Raw genomic sequence first — 22,500 nt, forward strand, 5'->3', positions numbered from 1 at the left:
ATTTCTAACTGGATTTGTCAAAAGGTGCCTGCAGAAATTGTGAAACCAAGCCAATTCTGCCTACTACTTGTCACAGACTTAAGGAAAAGCCATCCCCTCCCCACCCCTGTGCCTTTGGTCAGACAACTAACAATCACCTACCCAACCCACAGTGTGGGTTCACTCTAATTGGTGATCAAAAGCAAACTATCATTGAAGCCTAGACTAGTCCAGGAAAAATTGCCAATGAAGACATGCTACAGTGTAAAGTCTGACTTAACAAGGCCACAAACTCTAACTGCAGTTAAAGTGCCAAAGCAGCAACCCCCCCCAGCCCTGTGCTTTTGACACACAACTCACAGTTAGAACTGTCCCTGGGCTGTTTGGCAAAGCAGGCCTTGACGGCAAGCCCCTCCATTTTGAGAGGCCACAATGGCTTGAACACGGGCTGCGCCCGTGCTCAAGCGAAAACTCCAGTAGCTACCTTTTAGCAAATTCGCTCAGATATCAAGGGCAAAACGCCTAAAATTCAGTCAAAAATCGGCTGATCACACTCGATTTACTCAGCCTGGCTCACAGAATGCCATTCTGGAGAGAAACGCACCGATAACTATAAATTTCTAACTGGATTTGTCAAAAGGTGCCTGCAGAAATTGTGAAACAAGCCAATTCTGCTACTGTCACAGACTTAAAGAAAAGCCACCCTCCCCACCCCTGTGCTTTGGTCAGACAACCAACAATCACCTACCCACACCACAGTGTGGTTCACTCTAATTGGTGATCAAAAGCAAACTATCATTGAAGCCTAGACTAGTCCAGAAAAATTGCCAATGAAGACAGCTACAGTGTAAAGTCTGACTTAACAGGCCACAAACTCTAACTGCAGTTAAAGTGCCAAAGCAGCAAACCCCCCAGCCCTGTGCTTTTGACACACAACTCACAGTTAGAACTGTCCCTGGGCTGTTTGGCAAAGCAGGCCTTGACGGCAAGCCCCCTCAATTTTGAGAGGCCACAATGGCTTGAACACGGGCTGCGCCCGTGCTCAAGCGAAAACTCCAGTAGCTACCTTTTAGCAAATTCGCTCAGATATCAAGGGCCAAACGACGCCTAAAATTCAGTCAAAAATCGGCTGATCACACTCGATTTACTCAGCCTGGCTCACAGAATGCCATTCTGGAGAGAAACGCACCGATAACTATAAATTTCTAACTGGATTTGTCAAAGGTGCCTGCAGAAATTGTGTAAACAAGCCAATTCTGCTACTGTCACAGACTTAAAGAAAAGCCACCCTCCCCACCCCTGTGCTTTGGTCAGACAACCAACAATCACCTACCCACACCACAGTGTGGGTTCACTCTAATTGGTGATCAAAAGCAAACTATCATTGAAGCCTAGACTAGTCCAGGAAAAATTGCCAATGAAGACATGCTACAGTGTAAAGTCTGACTTAACAAGGCCACAAACTCTAACTGCAGTTAAAGTGCCAAAGCAGCAACCCCCCCAGCCCTGTGCTTTTGACACACAACTCACAGTTAGAACTGTCCCTGGGCTGTTTGGCAAAGCAGGCCTTGACGGCAAGCCCCCTCAATTTTGAGAGGCCACAATGGCTTGAACACGGGCTGCGCCCGTGCTCAAGCGAAAACTCCAGTAGCTACCTTTTAGCAAATTCGCTCAGATATCAAGGCCCAAACGCCTAAAATTCAGTCAAAAATCGGCTGATCACACTCGATTTACTCAGCCTGGCTCACAGAATGCCATTCTGGAGAGAAACGCACCGATAACTATAAATTTCTAACTGGATTTGTCAAAAGGTGCCTGCAGAAATTGTGTAAACAAGCCAATTCTGCTACTGTCACAGACTTAAAGAAAAGCCACCCTCCCCACCCCTGTGCTTTGGTCAGACAACCAACAATCACCTACCCACACCACAGTGTGGGTTCACTCTAATTGGTGATCAAAAGCAAACTATCATTGAAGCCTAGACTAGTCCAGGAAAAATTGCCAATGAAGACATGCTACAGTGTAAAGTCTGACTTAACAAGGCCACAAACTCTAACTGCAGTTAAAGTGCCAAAGCAGCAACCCCCCCCAGCCCTGTGCTTTTGACACACAACTCACAGTTAGAACTGTCCCTGGGCTGTTTGGCAAAGCAGGCCTTGACGGCAAGCCCCCTCAATTTTGAGAGGCCACAATGGCTTGAACACGGGCTGCGCCCGTGCTCAAGCGAAAACTCCAGTAGCTACCTTTTAGCAAATTCGCTCAGATATCAAGGGCCAAACGCCTAAAATTCAGTCAAAAATCGGCTGATCACACTCGATTTACTCAGCCTGGCTCACAGAATGCCATTCTGGAGAGAAACGCACCGATAACTATAAATTTCTAACTGGATTTGTCAAAAGGTGCCTGCAGAAATTGTGAAAACAAGCCAATTCTGCTACTGTCACAGACTTAAAGAAAAGCCACCCTCCCCACCCCTGTGCTTTGGTCAGACAACCAACAATCACCTACCCACACCACAGTGTGGGTTCACTCTAATTGTTGATCAAAAGCAAACTATCATTGAAGCCTAGACTAGTCCAGGAAAAATTGCCAATGAAGACATGCTACAGTGTAAAGTCTGACTTAACAAGGCCACAAACTCTAACTGCAGTTAAAGTGCCAAAGCAGCAACCCCCCCAGCCCTGTGCTTTTGACACACAACTCACAGTTAGAACTGTCCCTGGGCTGTTTGGCAAAGCAGGCCTTGACGGCAAGCCCCCTCAATTTTGAGAGGCCACAATGGCTTGAACACGGGCTGCGCCCGTGCTCAAGCGAAAACTCCAGTAGCTACCTTTTAGCAAATTCGCTCAGATATCAAGGGCCAAACGCCTAAAATTCAGTCAAAAATCGGCTGATCACACTCGATTTACTCAGCCTGGCTCACAGAATGCCATTCTGGAGAGAAACGCACCGATAACTATAAATTTCTAACTGGATTTGTCAAAAGGTGCCTGCAGAAATTGTGTAAACAAGCCAATTCTGCTACTGTCACAGACTTAAAGAAAAGCCACCCTCCCCACCCCTGTGCTTTGGTCAGACAACCAACAATCACCTACCCACACCACAGTGTGGGTTCACTCTAATTGGTGATCAAAAGCAAACTATCATTGAAGCCTAGACTAGTCCAGGAAAAATTGCCAATGAAGACATGCTACAGTGTAAAGTCTGACTTAACAAGGCCACAAACTCTAACTGCAGTTAAAGTGCCAAAGCAGCAACCCCCCCAGCCCTGTGCTTTTGACACACAACTCACAGTTAGAACTGTCCCTGGGCTGTTTGGCAAAGCAGGCCTTGACGGCAAGCCCCCTCAATTTTGAGAGGCCACAATGGCTTGAACACGGGCTGCGCCCGTGCTCAAGCGAAAACTCCAGTAGCTACCTTTTAGCAAATTCGCTCAGATATCAAGGGCCAAACGCCTAAAATTCAGTCAAAAATCGGCTGATCACACTCGATTTACTCAGCCTGGCTCACAGAATGCCATTCTGGAGAGAAACGCACCGATAACTATAAATTTCTAACTGGATTTGTCAAAAGGTGCCTGCAGAAATTGTGTAAACAAGCCAATTCTGCTACTGTCACAGACTTAAAGAAAAGCCACCCTCCCCACCCCTGTGCTTTGGTCAGACAACCAACAATCACCTACCCACACCACAGTGTGGGTTCACTCTAATTGGTGATCAAAAGCAAACTATCATTGAAGCCTAGACTAGTCCAGGAAAAATTGCCAATGAAGACATGCTACAGTGTAAAGTCTGACTTAACAAGGCCACAAACTCTAACTGCAGTTAAAGTCAAAAAGCAGCAACCCCCCCAGCCCTGTGCTTTTGACACACAACTCACAGTTAGAACTGTCCCTGGGCTGTTTGGCAAAGCAGGCCTTGACGGCAAGCCCCCTCAATTTTGAGAGGCCACAATGGCTTGAACACGGGCTGCGCCCGTGCTCAAGCGAAAACTCCAGTAGCTACCTTTTAGCAAATTCGCTCAGATATCAAGGGCCAAACGCCTAAAATTCAGTCAAAAATCGGCTGATCACACTCGATTTACTCAGCCTGGCTCACAGAATGCCATTCTGGAGAGAAACGCACCGATAACTATAAATTTCTAACTGGATTTGTCAAAAGGTGCCTGCAGAAATTGTGTAAACAAGCCAATTCTGCTACTGTCACAGACTTAAAGAAAAGCCACCCTCCCCACCCCTGTGCTTTGGTCAGACAACCAACAATCACCTACCCACACCACAGTGTGGGTTCACTCTAATTGGTGATCAAAAGCAAACTATCATTGAAGCCTAGACTAGTCCAGGAAAAATTGCCAATCAAGACATGCTACAGTGTAAAGTCTGACTTAACAAGGCCACAAACTCTAACTGCAGTTAAAGTGCCAAAGCAGCAACCCCCCCAGCCCTGTGCTTTTGACACACAACTCACAGTTAGAACTGTCCCTGGGCTGTTTGGCAAAGCAGGCCTTGACGGCAAGCCCCCTCAATTTTGAGAGGCCACAATGGCTTGAACACGGGCTGCGCCCGTGCTCAAGCGAAAACTCCAGTAGCTACCTTTTAGCAAATTCGCTCAGATATCAAGGGCAAAACGCCTAAAATTCAGTCAAAAATCGGCTGATCACACTCGATTTACTCAGCCTGGCTCACAGAATGCCATTCTGGAGAGAAACGCACCGATAACTATAAATTTCTAACTGGATTTGTCAAAAGGTGCCTGCAGAAATTGTGAAAACAAGCCAATTCTGCTACTGTCACAGACTTAAAGAAAAGCCACCCTCCCCACCCCTGTGCTTTGGTCAGACAACCAACAATCACCTACCCACACCACAGTGTGGGTTCACTCTAATTGGTGATCAAAAGCAAACTATCATTGAAGCCTAGACTAGTCCAGGAAAAATTGCCAATGAAGACATGCTACAGTGTAAAGTCTGACTTAACAAGGCCACAAACTCTAACTGCAGTTAAAGTGCCAAAGCAGCAACCCCCCCAGCCCTGTGCTTTTGACACACAACTCACAGTTAGAACTGTCCCTGGGCTGTTTGGCAAAGCAGGCCTTGACGGCAAGCCCCCTCAATTTTGAGAGGCCACAATGGCTTGAACACGGGCTGCGCCCGTGCTCAAGCGAAAACTCCAGTAGCTACCTTTTAGCAAATTCGCTCAGATATCAAGGGCCAAACGCCTAAAATTCAGTCAAAAAATCGTCTGTTCACACTCGATTTACTCAGCCTGGCTCACAGAATGCCATTCTGGAGAGAACGCACCGATAACTATAAATTTCTAACTGGATTTGTCAAAAGGTGCCTGCAGAAATTGTGTAAACAAGCCAATTCTGCTACTGTCACAGACTTAAAGAAAAGCCACCCTCCCCACCCCTGTGCTTTGGTCAGACAACCAACAATCACCTACCCACACCACAGTGTGGGTTCACTCTAATTGGTGATCAAAAGCAAACTATCATTGAAGCCTAGACTAGTCCAGGAAAAATTGCCAATGAAGACATGCTACAGTGTAAAGTCTGACTTAACAAGGCCACAAACTCTAACTGCAGTTAAAGTGCCAAAGCAGCAACCCCCCCAGCCCTGTGCTTTTGACACACAACTCACAGTTAGAACTGTCCCTGGGCTGTTTGGCAAAGCAGGCCTTGACGGCAAGCCCCCTCAATTTTGAGAGGCCACAATGGCTTGAACACGGGCTGCGCCCGTGCTCAAGCGAAAACTCCAGTAGCTACCTTTTAGCAAATTCGCTCAGATATCAAGGGCATAACGCCTAAAATTCAGTCAAAAATCGGCTGATCACACTCGATTTACTCAGCCTGGCTCACAGAATGCCATTCTGGAGAGAAACGCACCGATAAATATAAATTTCTACCTGTATTTGTCAAAAGGTGCCTGCAGATATTGTGTAAACAAGCCAATTCTGCTACTGTCACAGACTTAAAGAAAAGCCACCCTCCCCACCCCTGTGCTTTGGTCAGACAACCAACAATCACCTACCCACACCACAGTGTGGGTTCACTCTAATTGGTGATCAAAAGCAAACTATCATTGAAGCCTAGACTAGTCCAGGAAAAATTGCCAATGAAGACATGCTACAGTGTAAAGTCTGACTTAACAAGGCCACAAACTCTAACTGCAGTTAAAGTCTCAAAGCAGCAACCCCCCCAGCCCTGTGCTTTTGACACACAACTCACAGTTAGAACTGTCCCTGGGCTGTTTGGCAAAGCAGGCCTTGACGGCAAGCCCCCTCAATTTTGAGAGGCCACAATGGCTTGAACACGGGCTGCGCCCGTGCTCAAGCGAAAACTCCAGTAGCTACCTTTTAGCAAATTCGCTCAGATATCAAGGGCCAAACGCCTAAAATTCAGTCAAAAATCGGCTGATCACACTCGATTTACTCAGCCTGGCTCACAGAATGCCATTCTGGAGAGAAACGCACCGATAACTATAAATTTCTAACTGGATTTGTCAAAAGGTGCCTGCAGAAATTGTGTAAACAAGCCAATTCTGCTACTGTCACAGACTTAAAGAAAAGCTACCCTCCCCACCCCTGTGCTTTGGTCAGACAGCTAACAATCACCTACCCACACCACAGTGTGGGTTCACTCTAATTGGTGATCAAAAGCAAACTATCATTGAAGCCTAGACTAGTCCAGGAAAAATTGCCAATCAAGACAAGCTACAGTGTTAAGTCTGACATAAAAAGGCCACAAACTCTAACTGCAGTTAAAGTCCCAAAGCAGCAACCCCCCCAGCCCTGTGCTTTTGACACACAACTCACAGTTAGAACTGTCCCTGGGCTGTTTGGCAAAGCAGGCCTTGACGGCAAGCCCCCTCAATTTTGAGAGGCCACAATGGCTTGAACACGGGCTGCGCCCGTGCTCAAGCGAAAACTCCAGTAGCTACCTTTTAGCAAATTCGCTCAGATATCAAGGGCCAAACGCCTAAAATTCAGTCAAAAATCGGCTGATCACACTCGATTTACTCAGCCTGGCTCACAGAATGCCATTCTGGAGAGAAACGCACAGATAACTATAAATTTCTAACTGGATTTGTCAAAAGGTGCCTGCAGAAATTGTGAAAACAAGCCAATTCTGCTACTGTCACAGAATTAAAGAAAAGCCACCCTCCCCACCCCTGTGCTTTGGTCAGACAACTAATAATCACCTACCCACACCACAGTGTGGGTTCACTCTAATTGGTGATCAAAAGCAAACTATCATTGAAGCCTAGACTAGTCCAGGAAAAATTGCCAATCAAGACATGCTACAGTGTTAAGTCTGACTTAACAAGGCCACAAACTCTAACTGCAGTTAAAGTCTCAAAGCAGCAACCCCCCCAGCCCTGTGCTTTTGACACACAACTCACAGTTAGAACTGTCCCTGGGCTGTTTGGCAAAGCAGGCCTTGACGGCAAGCCCCCTCAATTTTGAGAGGCCACAATGGCTTGAACACGGGCTGCGCCCGTGCTCAAGCGAAAACTCCAGTAGCTACCTTTTAGCAAATTCGCTCAGATATCAAGGGCAAAACGCCTAAAATTCAGTCAAAAATCGGCTGATCACACTCGATTTACTCAGCCTGGCTCACAGAATGCCATTCTGGAGAGAAACGCACAGATAACTATAAATTTCTAACTGGATTTGTCAAAAGGTGCCTGCAGAAATTGTGAAAACTAGCCAATTCTGCTACTGTCACAGACGTAAAAGAAAAGCTACCCTCCCCACCCCTGTGCTTTGGTCAGACAACTAACAATCACCTACCCACACCACAGTGTGGGTTCACTCTAATTGGTGATCAAAAGCAAACTATCATTGAAGCCTAGACTAGTCCAGGAAAAATTGCCAATCAAGACAAGCTACAGTGTTAAGTCTGACTTAACAAGGCCACAAACTCTAACTGCAGTTAAAGTCTCAAAGCAGCAACCCCCCCAGCCCTGTGCTTTTGACACACAACTCACAGTTAGAACTGTCCCTGGGCTGTTTGGCAAAGCAGGCCTTGACGGCAAGCCCCCTCAATTTTGAGAGGCCACAATGGCTTGAACACGGGCTGCGCCCGTGCTCAAGCGAAAACTCCAGTAGCTACCTTTTAGCAAATTCGCTCAGATATCAAGGGCAAAACGCCTAAAATTCAGTCAAAAATCGGCTGATCACACTCGATTTACTCAGCCTGGCTCACAGAATGCCATTCTGGAGAGAAACGCACAGATAACTATAAATTTCTAACTGGATTTGTCAAAAGGTGCCTGCAGAAATTGTGAAAACGAGCCAATTCTGCTACTGTCACAGACGTAAAAGAAAAGCTACCCTCCCCACCCCTGTGCTTTGGTCAGACAACTAACAATCACCTACCCACACCACAGTGTGGGTTCACTCTAATTGGTGATCAAAAGCAAACTATCATTGAAGCCTAGACTAGTCCAGGAAAAATTGCCAATCAAGACAAGCTACAGTGTTAAGTCTGACTTAACAAGGCCACAAACTCTAACTGCAGTTAAAGTCACAAAGCAGCAACCCCCCCAGCCCTGTGCTTTTGACACACAACTCACAGTTAGAACTGTCCCTGGGCTGTTTGGCAAAGCAGGCCTTGACGGCAAGCCCCCTCAATTTTGAGAGGCCACAATGGCTTGAACACGGGCTGCGCCCGTGCTCAAGCGAAAACTCCAGTAGCTACCTTTTAGCAAATTCGCTCAGATATCAAGGGCAAAACGCCTAAAATTCAGTCAAAAATCGGCTGATCACACTCGATTTACTCAGCCTGGCTCACAGAATGCCATTCTGGAGAGAAACGCACAGATAACTATAAATTTCTAACTGGATTTGTCAAAAGGTGCCTGCAGAAATTGTGAAAACAAGCCAATTCTGCTACTGTCACAGACGTAAAAGAAAAGCTACCCTCCCCACCCCTGTGCTTTGGTCAGACAACTAACAATCACCTACCCACACCACAGTGTGGGTTCACTCTAATTGGTGATCAAAAGCAAACTATCATTGAAGCCTAGACTAGTCCAGGAAAAATTGCCAATCAAGACAAGCTACAGTGTTAAGTCTGACTTAACAAGGCCACAAACTCTAACTGCAGTTAAAGTCACAAAGCAGCAACCCCCCCAGCCATGTGCTTTTGACACACAACTCACAGTTAGAACTGTCCCTGGGCTGTTTGGCAAAGCAGGCCTTGACGGCAAGCCCCCTCAATTTTGAGAGGCCACAATGGTTTGAACACGGGCTGCGCCCGTGCTCAAGCGAAAACTCCAGTAGCTACCTTTTAGCAAATTCGCTCAGATATCAAGGGCAAAACGCCTAAAATTCAGTCAAAAATCGGCTGATCACACTCGATTTACTCAGCCTGGCTCACAGAATGCCATTCTGGAGAGAAACGCACAGATAACTATAAATTTCTAACTGGATTTGTCAACAGGTGCCTGCAGAAATTGTGAAAACAAGCCAATTCTGCTACTGTCACAGACGTAAAAGAAAAGCTACCCTCCCCACCCCTGTGCTTTGGTCAGACAACTAACAATCACCTACCCACACCACAGTGTGGGTTCACTCTAATTGGTGATCAAAAGCAAACTATCATTGAAGCCTAGACTAGTCCAGGAAAAATTGCCAATCAAGACAAGCTACAGTGTTAAGTCTGACTTAACAAGGCCACAAACTCTAACTGCAGTTAAAGTCACAAAGCAGCAACCCCCCCAGCCATGTGCTTTTGACACACAACTCACAGTTAGAACTGTCCCTGGGCTGTTTGGCAAAGCAGGCCTTGACGGCAAGCCCCCTCAATTTTGAGAGGCCACAATGGTTTGAACACGGGCTGCGCCCGTGCTCAAGCGAAAACTCCAGTAGCTACCTTTTAGCAAATTCGCTCAGATATCAAGGGCAAAACGCCTAAAATTCAGTCAAAAATCGGCTGATCACACTCGATTTACTCAGCCTGGCTCACAGAATGCCATTCTGGAGAGAAACGCACAGATAACTATAAATTTCTAACTGGATTTGTCAAAAGGTGCCTGCAGAAATTGTGAAAACAAGCCAATTCTGCTACTGTCACAGACGTAAAAGAAAAGCTACCCTCCCCACCCCTGTGCTTTGGTCAGACAACTAACAATCACCTACCCACACCACAGTGTGGGTTCACTCTAATTGGTGATCAAAAGCAAACTATCATTGAAGCCTAGACTAGTCCAGGAAAAATTGCCAATCAAGACAAGCTACAGTGTTAAGTCTGACTTAACAAGGCCACAAACTCTAACTGCAGTTAAAGTCACAAAGCAGCAACCCCCCCAGCCCTGTGCTTTTGACACACAACTCACAGTTAGAACTGTCCCTGGGCTGTTTGGCAAAGCAGGCCTTGACGGCAAGCCCCCTCAATTTTGAGAGGCCACAATGGCTTGAACACGGGCTGCGCCCGTGCTCAAGCGAAAACTCCAGTAGCTACCTTTTAGCAAATTCGCTCAGATATCAAGGGCCAAACGCCTAAAATTCAGTCAAAAATCGGCTGATCACACTCGATTTACTCAGCCTGGCTCACAGAATGCCATTCTGGAGAGAAACGCACAGATAACTATAAATTTCTAACTGGATTTGTCAAAAGGTGCCTGCAGAAATTGTGAAAACAAGCCAATTCTGCTACTGTCACAGACGTAAAAGAAAAGCTACCCTCCCCACCCCTGTGCTTTGGTCAGACAACTAACAATCACCTACCCACACCACAGTGTGGGTTCACTCTAATTGGTGATCAAAAGCAAACTATCATTGAAGCCTAGACTAGTCCAGGAAAAATTGCCAATCAAGACAAGCTACAGTGTTAAGTCTGACTTAACAAGGCCACAAACTCTAACTGCAGTTAAAGTCACAAAGCAGCAACCCCCCCAGCCATGTGCTTTTGACACTCAACTTACAGTTAGAACTGTCCCTGGGCTGTTTTGCAAAGCAGGCCTTGACGGCAAGCCCCCTCAATTTTGAGAGGCCACAATGGTTTGAACACGGGCTGCGCCCGTGCTCAAGCGAAAACTCCAGTAGCTACCTTTTAGCAAATTCGCTCAGATATCAAGGGCAAAACGCCTAAAATTCAGTCAAAAATCGGCTGATCACACTCGATTTACTCAGCCTGGCTCACAGAATGCCATTCTGGAGAGAAACGCACAGATAACTATAAATTTCTAACTGGATTTGTCAAAAGGTGCCTGCAGAAATTGTGAAAACAAGCCAATTCTGCTACTGTCACAGACGTAAAAGAAAAGCTACCCTCCCCACCCCTGTGCTTTGGTCAGACAACTAACAATCACCTACCCACACCACAGTGTGGGTTCACTCTAATTGGTGATCAAAAGCAAACTATCATTGAAGCCTAGACTAGTCCAGGAAAAATTGCCAATCAAGACAAGCTACAGTGTTAAGTCTGACTTAACAAGGCCACAAACTCTAACTGCAGTTAAAGTCACAAAGCAGCAACCCCCCCAGCCATGTGCTTTTGACACACAACTCACAGTTAGAACTGTCCCTGGGCTGTTTGGCAAAGCAGGCCTTGACGGCAAGCCCCCTCAATTTTGAGAGGCCACAATGGCTTGAACACGGGCTGCGCCCGTGCTCAAGCGAAAACTCCAGTAGCTACCTTTTAGCAAATTCGCTCAGATATCAAGGGCAAAACGCCTAAAATTCAGTCAAAAATCGGCTGATCACACTCGATTTACTCAGCCTGGCTCACAGAATGCCATTCTGGAGAGAAACGCACAGATAACTATAAATTTCTAACTGGATTTGTCAAAAGGTGCCTGCAGAAATTGTGAAAACAAGCCAATTCTGCTACTGTCACAGACGTAAAAGAAAAGCTACCCTCCCCACCCCTGTGCTTTGGTCAGACAACTAACAATCACCTACCCACACCACAGTGTGGGTTCACTCTAATTGGTGATCAAAAGCAAACTATCATTGAAGCCTAGACTAGTCCAGGAAAAATTGCCAATCAAGACAAGCTACAGTGTTAAGTCTGACTTAACAAGGCCACAAACTCTAACTGCAGTTAAAGTCACAAAGCAGCAACCCCCCCAGCCATGTGCTTTTGACACACAACTCACAGTTAGAACTGTCCCTGGGCTGTTTGGCAAAGCAGGCCTTGACGGCAAGCCCCCTCAATTTTGAGAGGCCACAATGGATTGAACACGGGCTGCGCCCGTGCTCAAGCGAAAACTCCAGTAGCTACCTTTTAGCAAATTCGCTCAGATATCAAGGGCAAAACGCCTAAAATTCAGTCAAAAATCGGCTGATCACACTCGATTTACTCAGCCTGGCTCACAGAATGCCATTCTGGAGAGAAACGCACAGATAACTATAAATTTCTAACTGGATTTGTCAAAAGGTGCCTGCAGAAATTGTGAAAACAAGCCAATTCTGCTACTGTCACAGACGTAAAAGAAAAGCTACCCTCCCCACCCCTGTGCTTTGGTCAGACAACTAACAATCACCTACCCACACCACAGTGTGGGTTCACTCTAATTGGTGATCAAAAGCAAACTATCATTGAAACCTAGACTAGTCCAGGAAAAATTGCCAATCAAGACAAGCTACAGTGTTAAGTCTGACTTAACAAGGCCACAAACTCTAACTGCAGTTAAAGTCACAAAGCAGCAACCCCCCCAGCCCTGTGCTTTTGACACACAACTCACAGTTAGAACTGTCCCTGGGCTGTTTGGCAAAGCAGGCCTTGACGGCAAGCCCCCTCAATTTTGAGAGGCCACAATGGCTTGAACACGGGCTGCGCCCGTGCTCAAGCGAAAACTCCAGTAGCTACCTTTTAGCAAATTCGCTCAGATATCAAGGGCAAAACGCCTAAAATTCAGTCAAAAATCGGCTTATCACACTCGATTTACTCAGCCTGGCTCACAGAATGCCATTCTGGAGAGAAACGCACAGATAACTATAAATTTCTAACTGGATTTGTCAAAAGGTGCCTGCAGAAATTGTGAAAACAAGCCAATTCTGCTACTGTCACAGACGTAAAAGAAAAGCTACCCTCCCCACCCCTGTGCTTTGGTCAGACAGCTAACAATCACCTACCCACACCACAGTGTGGGTTCACTCTAATTGGTGATCAAAAGCAAACTATCATTGAAGCCTAGACTAGTCCAGGAAAAATTGCCAATCAAGACAAGCTACAGTGTTAAGTCTGACTTAACAAGGCCACAAACTCTAACTGCAGTTAAAGTCACAAAGCAGCAACCCCCCAGCCCTGTGCTTTTGACACACAACTCACAGTTAGAACTGTCCCTGGGCTGTTTGGCAAAGCAGGCCTTGACGGCAAGCCCCCTCAATTTTGAGAGGCCACAATGGCTTGAACACGGGCTGCGCCCGTGCTCAAGCGAAAACTCCAGTAGCTACCTTTTAGCAAATTCGCTCAGATATCAAGGGCAAAACGCCTAAAATTCAGTCAAAAATCGGCTATTCACACCCGATTTACTCAGCCTGGCTCACAGAATGCCATTCTGGAGAGAAACGCACAGATAACTAGAAATTACTAACTGGACTTCTCAAAAGGTGCCTGCAGAAATTGTGAAAACAAGCCAATTCTGCTACTGTCACAGACGTAAAAGAAAAGCTACCCTCCCCACCCCTGTGCTTTGGTCAGACAACTAACAATCACCTACCCACACCACAGTGTGGGTTCACGCTAATTGGTGATCAAAAGCAAACTATCATTGAAGCCTAGACTAGTCCAGGAAAAATTGCCAATCAAGACAAGCTACAGTGTTAAGTCTGACTTAACAAGGCCACAAACTCTAACTGCAGTTAAAGTCACAAAGCAGCAACCCCCCCAGCCCTGTGCTTTTGACACACAACTCACAGTTAGAACTGTCCCTGGGCTGTTTGGCAAAGCAGGCCTTGACGGCAAGCCCCCTCAATTTTGAGAGGCCACAATGGCTTGAACACGGGCTGCGCCCGTGCTCAAGCGAAAACTCCAGTAGCTACCTTTTAGCAAATTCGCTCAGATATCAAGGGCAAAACGCCTAAAATTCAGTCAAAAATCGGCTGATCACACTCGATTTACTCAGCCTGGCTCACAGAATGCCATTCTGGAGAGAAACGCACAGATAACTATAAATTTCTAACTGGATTTGTCAAAAGGTGCCTGCAGAAATTGTGAAAACAAGCCAATTCTGCTACTGTCACAGACGTAAAAGAAAAGCTACCCTCCCCACCCCTGTGCTTTGGTCAGACAACTAACAATCACCTACCCACACCACAGTGTGGGTTCACTCTAATTGGTGATCAAAAGCAAACTATCATTGAAGCCTAGACTAGTCCAGGAAAAATTGCCAATCAAGACAAGCTACAGTGTTAAGTCTGACTTAACAAGGCCACAAACTCTAACTGCAGTTAAAGTCACACCGCAGCAACCCCCCCCCAGCCCTGTGCTTTTGACACACAACTCACAGTTAGAACTGTCCCTGGGCTGTTTGGCAAAGCAGGCCTTGACGGCAAGCCCCCTCAATTTTGAGAGGCCACAATGGCTTGAACACGGGCTGCGCCCGTGCTCAAGCGAAAACTCCAGTAGCTACCTTTTAGCAAATTCGCTCAGATATCAAGGGCAAAACGCCTAAAATTCAGTCAAAAATCGGCTGATCACACTCGATTTACTCAGCCTGGCTCACAGAATGCCATTCTGGAGAGAAACGCACAGATAACTATAAATTTCTAACTGGACTTCTCAAAAGGTGCCTGCAGAAATTGTGAAAACAAGCCAATTCTGCTACTGTCACAGACGTAAAAGAAAAGCTACCCTCCCCACCCCTGTGCTTTGGTCAGACAACTAACAATCACCTACCCACACCACAGTGTGGGTTCACCCTAATTGGTGATCAAAAGCAAACTATCATTGAAGCCTAGACTAGTCCAGGAAAAATTGCCAATCAAGACAAGCTACAGTGTTAAGTCTGACTTAACAAGGCCACAAACTCTAACTGCAGTTAAAGTCACAAAGCAGCAACCCCCCCAGCCCTGTGCTTTTGACACACAACTCACAGTTAGAACTGTCCCTGGGCTGTTTGGCAAAGCAGGCCTTGACGGCAAGCCCCCTCAATTTTGAGAGGCCACAATGGCTTGAACACGGGCTGCGCCCGTGCTCAAGCGAAAACTCCAGTAGCTACCTTTTAGCAAATTCGCTCAGATATCAAGGGCAAAACGCCTAAAATTCAGTCAAAAATCGGCTGATCACACTCGATTTACTCAGCCTGGCTCACAGAATGCCATTCTGGAGAGAAACGCACAGATAACTATAAATTTCTAACTGGATTTGTCAAAAGGTGCCTGCAGAAATTGTGAAAACAAGCCAATTCTGCTACTGTCACAGACGTAAAAGAAAAGCTACCCTCCCCACCCCTGTGCTTTGGTCAGACAACTAACAATCACCTACCCACACCACAGTGTGGGTTCACTCTAATTGGTGATCAAAAGCAAACTATCATTGAAGCCTAGACTAGTCCAGGAAAAATTGCCAATCAAGACAAGCTACAGTGTTAAGTCTGACTTAACAAGGCCACAAACTCTAACTGCAGTTAAAGTCACAAAGCAGCAACCCCCCCAGCCCTGTGCTTTTGACACACAACTCACAGTTAGAACTGTCCCTGGGCTGTTTGGCAAAGCAGGCCTTGACGGCAAGCCCCCTCAATTTTGAGAGGCCACAATGGCTTGAACACGGGCTGCGCCCGTGCTCAAGCGAAAACTCCAGTAGCTACCTTTTAGCAAATTCGCTCAGATATCAAGGGCAAAACGCCTAAAATTCAGTCAAAAATCGGCTGATCACACTCGATTTACTCAGCCTGGCTCACAGAATGCCATTCTGGAGAGAAACGCACAGATAACTATAAATTTCTAACTGGATTTGTCAACAGGTGCCTGCAGAAATTGTGAAAACAAGCCAATTCTGCTACTGTCACAGACGTAAAAGAAAAGCTACCCTCCCCACCCCTGTGCTTTGGTCAGACAACTAACAATCACCTACCCACACCACAGTGTGGGTTCACTCTAATTGGTGATCAAAAGCAAACTATCATTGAAGCCTAGACTAGTCCAGGAAAAATTGCCAATCAAGACAAGCTACAGTGTTAAGTCTGACTTAACAAGGCCACAAACTCTAACTGCAGTTAAAGTCACAAAGCAGCAACCCCCCCAGCCCTGTGCTTTTGACACACAACTCACAGTTAGAACTGTCCCTGGGCTTTTTGGCAAAGCAGGCCTTGACGGCAAGCCCCCTCAATTTTGAGAGGCCACAATGGCTTGAACACGGGCTGCGCCCGTGCTCAAGCGAAAACTCCAGTAGCTACCTTTTAGCAAATTCGCTCAGATATCAAGGGCAAAACGCCTAAAATTCAGTCAAAAATCGGCTGATCACACTCGATTTACTCAGCCTGGCTCACAGAATGCCATTCTGGAGAGAAACGCACAGATAACTATAAATTTCTAACTGGATTTGTCAAAAGGTGCCTGCAGAAATTGTGAAAACAAGCCAATTCTGCTACTGTCACAGACGTAAAAGAAAAGCTACCCTCCCCACCCCTGTGCTTTGGTCAGACAACTAACAATCACCTACCCACACCACAGTGTGGGTTCACTCTAATTGGTGATAAAAAGCAAACTATCATTGAAGCCTAGACTAGTCCAGGAAAAATTGCCAATCAAGACAAGCTACAGTGTTAAGTCTGACTTAACAAGGCCACAAACTCTAACTGCAGTTAAAGTCACAAAGCAGCAACCCCCCCAGCCCTGTGCTTTTGACACACAACTCACAGTTAGAACTGTCCCTGGGCTGTTTGGCAAAGCAGGCCTTGACGGCAAGCCCCCTCAATTTTGAGAGGCCACAATGGCTTGAACACGGGCTGCGCCCGTGCTCAAGCGAAAACTCCAGTAGCTACCTTTTAGCAAATTCGCTCAGATATCAAGGGCAAAACGCCTAAAATTCAGTCAAAAATCGGCTGATCACACTCGATTTACTCAGCCTGGCTCACAGAATGCCATTCTGGAGAGAAACGCACAGATAACTATAAATTTCTAACTGGATTTGTCAAAAGGTGCCTGCAGAAATTGTGAAAACAAGCCAATTCTGCTACTGTCACAGACGTAAAAGAAAAGCTACCCTCCCAACCCCTGTGCTTTGGTCAGACAACTAACAATCACCTACCCACACCACAGTGTGGGTTCACTCTATTTTGTGATTAATAGCAAACTATCATTGAAGCCTAGACTAGTCCAGGAAAAATTGCCAATCAAGACAAGCTACAGTGTTAAGTCTGACTTAACAAGGCCACAAACTCTAACTGCAGTTAAAGTCACAAAGCAGCAACCCCCCCAGCCCTGTGCTTTTGACACACAACTCACAGTTAGAACTGTCCCTGGGCTGTTTGGCAAAGCAGGCCTTGACGGCAAGCCCCCTCAATTTTGAGAGGCCACAATGGCTTGAACACGGGCTGCGCCCGTGCTCAAGCGAAAACTCCAGTAGCTACCTTTTAGCAAATTCGCTCAGATATCAAGGGCAAAACGCCTAAAATTCAGTCAAAAATCGGCTGATCACACTCGATTTACTCAGCCTGGCTCACAGAATGCCATTCTGGAGAGAAACGCACAGATAACTATAAATTTCTAACTGGATTTGTCAACAGGTGCCTGCAGAAATTGTGAAAACAAGCCAATTCTGCTACTGTCACAGACGTAAAAGAAAAGCTACCCTCCCCACCCCTGTGCTTTGGTCAGACAACTAACAATCACCTACCCACACCACAGTGTGGGTTCACTCTAATTGGTGATCAAAAGCAAACTATCATTGAAGCCTAGACTAGTCCAGGAAAAATTGCCAATCAAGACAAGCTACAGTGTTAAGTCTGACTTAACAAGGCCACAAACTCTAACTGCAGTTAAAGTCACAAAGCAGCAACCCCCCCAGCCATGTGCTTTTGACACACAACTCACAGTTAGAACTGTCCCTGGGCTGTTTGGCAAAGCAGGCCTTGACGGCAAGCCCCCTCAATTTTGAGAGGCCACAATGGCTTGAACACGGGCTGCGCCCGTGCTCAAGCGAAAACTCCAGTAGCTACCTTTTAGCAAATTCTCTCAGATATCAAGGGCAAAACGCCTAAAATTCAGTCAAAAATCGGCTGATCACACTCGATTTACTCAGCCTGGCTCACAGAATGCCATTCTGGAGAGAAACGCACAGATAACTATAAATTTCTAACTGGATTTGTCAACAGGTGCCTGCAGAAATTGTGAAAACAAGCCAATTCTGCTACTGTCACAGACGTAAAAGAAAAGCTACCCTCCCAACCCCTGTGCTTTGGTCAGACAACTAACAATCAACTACCCACACCACAGTGTGGGTTCACTCTAATTGGTGATCAAAAGCAAACTATCATTGAAGCCTAGACTAGTCCAGGAAAAATTGCCAATCAAGACAAGCTACAGTGTTAAGTCTGACTTAACAAGGCCACAAACTCTAACTGCAGTTAAAGTCACAAAGCAGCAACCCCCCCAGCCCTGTGCTTTTGACACACAACTCACAGTTAGAACTGTCCCTGGGCTGTTTGGCAAAGCAGGCCTTGACGGCAAGCCCCCTCAATTTTGAGAGGCCACAATGGCTTGAACACGGGCTGCGCCCGTGCTCAAGCGAAAACTCCAGTAGCTACCTTTTAGCAAATTCGCTCAGATATCAAGGGCAAAACGCCTAAAATTCAGTCAAAAATCGGCTGATCACACTCGATTTACTCAGCCTGGCTCACAGAATGCCATTCTGGAGAGAAACGCACAGATAACTATAAATTTCTAACTGGATTTGTCAACAGGTGCCTGCAGAAATTGTGAAAACAAGCCAATTCTGCTACTGTCACAGACGTAAAAGAAAAGCTACCCTCCCCACCCCTGTGCTTTGGTCAGACAACTAACAATCACCTACCCACACCACAGTGTGGGTTCACTCTAATTGGTGATCAAAAGCAAACTATCATTGAAGCCTAGACTAGTCCAGGAAAAATTGCCAATCAAGACAAGCTACAGTGTTAAGTCTGACTTAACAAGGCCACAAACTCTAACTGCAGTTAAAGTCACAAAGCAGCAACCCCCCCAGCCCTGTGCTTTTGACACACAACTAACAGTTAGAACTGTCCCTGGGCTGTTTGGCAAAGCAGGCCTTGACGGCAAGCCCCCTCAATTTTGAGAGGCCACAATGGCTTGAACACGGGCTGCGCGCGTGCTCAAGCGAAAACTCCAGTAGCTACCTTTTAGCAAATTCGCTCAGATATCAAGGGCAAAACGCATAAAATTCAGTCAAAAATCGGCTGATCACACTCGATTTACTCAGCCTGGCTCACAGAATGCCATTCTGGAGAGAAACGCACAGTTAACTATAAATTTCTCACTGGCTTTGTCAAAAGGTGCCTGCATAAATTTTGAATTCAAGCCAATTCTGCTACTGTCACAGACGTAAAAGAAAAGCTACCCTCCCCACCCCTGTGCTTTGGTCAGACAACTAACAATCACCTACCCACACCACAGTGTGGGTTCACTCTAATTGGTGATCAAAAGCAAACTATCATTGAAGCCTAGACTAGTCCAGGAAAAATTGCCAATCAAGACAAGCTACAGTGTTAAGTCTGACTTAACAAGGCCACAAACTCTAACTGCAGTTAAAGTCACAAAGAAGCAACCCCCCCAGCCCTGTGCTTTTGACACACAACTCACAGTTAGAACTGTCCCTGGGCTGTTTGGCAAAGCAGGCCTTGACGGCAAGCCCCCTCAATTTTGAGAGGCCACAATGGCTTGAACACGGGCTGCGCCCGTGCTCAAGCGAAAACTCCAGTAGCTACCTTTTAGCAAATTCGCTCAGATATCAAGGGCAAAACGCCTAAAATTCAGTCAAAAATCGGCTGATCACACTCGATTTACTCAGCCTGGCTCACAGAATGCCATTCTGGAGAGAAACGCACAGATAACTATAAATTTCTAACTGGATTTGTCAAAAGGTGCCTGCAGAAATTGTGAAAACAAGCCAATTCTGCTACTGTCACAGACGTAAAAGAAAAGCTACCCTCCCCACCCCTGTGCTTTGGTCAGACAACTAACAATCACCTACCCACACCACAGTGTGGGTTCACTCTAATTGGTGATCAAAAGCAAACTATCATTGAAGCCTAGACTAGTCCAGGAAAAATTGCCAATCAAGACAAGCTACAGTGTTAAGTCTGACTTAACAAGGCCACAAACTCTAACTGCAGTTAAAGTCACAAAGCAGCAACCCCCCAGCCCTGTGCTTTTGACACACAACTCACAGTTAGAACTGTCCCTGGGCTGTTTGGCAAAGCAGGCCTTGACGGCAAGCCCCCTCAATTTTGAGAGGCCACAATGGCTTGAACACGGGCTGCGCCCGTGCTCAAGCAAAAACTCCAGTAGCTACCTTGTAGCAAATTCGCTCAGATATAGATATATATATATACAATATGTATACAATGTGTCCTCCCGGTTGTTACCATAATGGCTTTATGGCAACTCCTGAACTTGGGCACAGGATGTACGGTTACACATTGTTGGATTGCATTGTGGAGTCACAAGAGTGCTCAAACTGCAAGCAGTGAGCGAAGCATTATGCCAATAGTGAACACCTATTATGAGGCTCTCCACCCAATCCAGAGAGTGCTCAAACTGTATGAACAGTGAGCGTAACATACAATATGTATACAATGTGCCCTCCCGGTTGTTACCATAATGGCTTTATGGCAACTCATATATATATATATATATATATATATATATATATATATATATATATATATATATATATATATATATATATATATATATACCGTAGAATGAAGAAATGAAACCCATCCCGTTAATCAACTGATTAATTATAGCGAATGAAAAACATGAAGAATTGCCCTGAGCGGGATTTGAACCCACGTCCCCCTGAATACCGGTAGGGTGTGATGACCACTACACCATCAGGACAACCACGCTGGCAACGCAGCTATCGTGACAGTGAATTGGCCTATCGTGAGTATCCCGGGATTCTTTCACGGGTGGGATGGGAAAGCCTAAACCCCTTCATAGCCTTAAACCTAAGGATCGACTAACGATTCACAGGCAAACACCAACTTAGGCATCAGCTAATCAGAGGGATCAAGTTAATGATACAGGCTTATTTATATAGACCGTAGAATGAAGAAATGAAACCCATCCCGTTAATCAACTGATTAATTATAGCGAATGAAAAACATGAAGAATTGCCCTGAGCGGGATTTGAACCCACGTCCCCCTGAATACCGGTAGGGTGTGATGACCACTACACCATCAGGACAACCACGCTGGCAACGCAGCTATCGTGACAGTGAATTGGCCTATCGTGAGTATCCCGGGATTCTTTCACGGGTGGGATGGGAAAGCCTAAACCCCTTCATAGCCTTAAACCTAAGGATCGACTAACGATTCACAGGCAAACACCAACTTAGGCATCAGCTAATCAGAGGGATCAAGTTAATGATACAGGCTTATTTATATAGACCGTAGAATGAAGAAATGAAACCCATCCCGTTAATCAACTGATTAATTATAGCGAATGAAAAACATGAAGAATTGCCCTGAGCGGGATTTGAACCCACGTCCCCCTGAATACCGGTAGGGTGTGATGACCACTACACCATCAGGACAACCACGCTGGCAACGCAGCTATCGTGACAGTGAATTGGCCTATCGTGAGTATCCCGGGATTCTTTCACGGGTGGGATGGGAAAGCCTAAACCCCTTCATAGCCTTAAACCTAAGGATCGACTAACGATTCACAGGCAAACACCAACTTAGGCATCAGCTAATCAGAGGGATCAAGTTAATGATACAAGCTTATTTATATAGACCGTAGAATGAAGAAATGAAACCCATCCCGTTAATCAACTGATTAATTATAGCGAATGAAAAACATGAAGAATTGCCCTGAGCGGGATTTGAACCCACGTCCCCCTGAATACCGGTAGGGTGTGATGACCACTACACCATCAGGACAACCACGCTGGCAACGCAGCTATCGAGACAGTGAATTGGCCTATCGTGAGTATCCCGGGATTCTTTCACGGGTGGGATGGGAAAGCCTAAGCCCCTTCATAGCCTTAAACCTAAGGATCGACTAACGATTCACAGGCAAACACCAACTTAGGCATCAGCTAATCAGAGGGATCAAGTTAATGATGCAGGCTTATTTATATAGACCGTAGAATGAAGAAATGAAACCCATCCCGTTAATCAACTGATTAATTATAGCGAATGAAAAACATGAAGAATTGCCCTGAGCGGGATTTGAACCCACGTCCCCCTGAATACCGGTAGGGTGTGATGACCACTACACCATCAGGACAACCACGCTGGCAACGCAGCTATCGTGACAGTGAATTGGCCTATCGTGAGTATCCCGGGATTCTTTCACGGGTGGGATGGGAAAGCCTAAACCCCTTCATAGCCTTAAACCT

The 22,500-nt window shown here is 46.0% G+C and overlaps 1 protein-coding gene across 1 annotated transcript in view; it reads left to right on the forward strand.

Annotated features, from left to right (window-relative positions):
- The window catches only part of LOC138029626 (uncharacterized), a 31,865-nt gene that overhangs the window by 5,035 nt on the left and 4,330 nt on the right, over positions 1-22,500 (forward strand). The window lies entirely within an intron of this gene.

The sequence above is a fragment of the Montipora capricornis genome, chromosome 13 (genome assembly GCF_036669925.1).
Source record: "Montipora capricornis isolate CH-2021 chromosome 13, ASM3666992v2, whole genome shotgun sequence".
NCBI classification, from domain to species: Eukaryota; Metazoa; Cnidaria; class Anthozoa; order Scleractinia; family Acroporidae; genus Montipora; species Montipora capricornis.